Consider the following 1,249-nt stretch of genomic DNA (forward strand, 5'->3'; position numbering starts at 1 on the left):
TTCAACTGCATTTTCACATGGGACAGTTTATTCCACTCTCAGAGCAAAGATGTAAGAAAAAAAGATTAATTTTGTTGTTAACTAAGCAGTCCTACACCACACCTAGGTGTGGCCTTCCTGTTCCTTTGTGTTCCTCTTTTTTCAGGTGTTTTTTTAATTTCTCCCCAAATTTGTTTGTTTGGTACTGACCTCTCCACCTGATCCAGACATGGGGCTGTGGGGTTCTTCCCAGCATCCAGCTCCTTCACTTCATCTCGCTCTGTTGGGGCCAAGCTGTGAGATTCAGAATCTGGGATGCTCTGAAGGTTTGGTAGATTGAGAGTTGATCATTGTGACAGAATGACCTAGTTGATGTGATTGGCTCTTGCCTTACCTGCAATGTTGGTCTATCCCCACAACATACAGCTTAGCTATTGAATCATAGAATGGGCTGGAAGGGGCATTCAAAGCCGGTCTTGTTCCAAGCCTCTGCTTTGGGCAGGAACACTTTCCACAAGACCAGCCTGCTCCAAGCTCTATCCAGCCTGGCCTGAAACGCTTGCAAGGATGGGGCATCCCCAGCTTCTCTGGGTAGGCTTATTCTGCTGCCTCACCACCCTCACAGTAAATAATTCCTTATCAGTATCTAGTGTAACCCTGCCCTCTCTCAGTTTAAAGCCATTCCTCCTTGTCCTGTCCCTACAGGCCTTGGTAAAAGTTTATCCTTGTCCGTCTTAAAAACCCCTTAAGGGGTTTAGGTAGGCGCTTGAAGGCTGCAGTACAGTCTTCCCTGGAGCTTTCCCTTCTCTGGGCTGACCATCAGGCTCCATGCAACCGAGAAAAAGGTGGATAAGGGGAGCCCTTGGGTCACTGGAGGCTGACAGAGCGGGGCTGTCGGAGCGATGCTCTGCAACGGTGAGAGTACAGAAGGAAACAGGCTCTCGGCGTACCTCTGAAATCAGAGGAGTTGAACTTTTTCCTTTCTACTTTTGGCTACCGGGCAGGGCAGGACCGGAGGACAGACTTGTGCGTGCCCTCCCTGGGTACCTCCACCCCGGAGAGGGGGTCTCCCTGCCCCGGGGGCATCCCGGTACCGGTACCGGTGCCGGTGCCGGGCGGGGCGCGGCGGGGGCGGGAGGGGGGCGGCTCCAGCCCCGCCCCACAGCTCAACGCGCACGTCCGTCCGCCCGCCTGCCCGCCCCACGGGAAATTCCCCCTGAAAAGGGCGGCGGAGCCCGGCAGCCGCGGCGGTCCGTGAGTGCCTGCGAGG

Source organism: Cinclus cinclus, chromosome 3 (genome assembly GCF_963662255.1).
Source record: "Cinclus cinclus chromosome 3, bCinCin1.1, whole genome shotgun sequence".
In the NCBI taxonomy this organism is placed as follows: domain Eukaryota; kingdom Metazoa; phylum Chordata; class Aves; order Passeriformes; family Cinclidae; genus Cinclus; species Cinclus cinclus.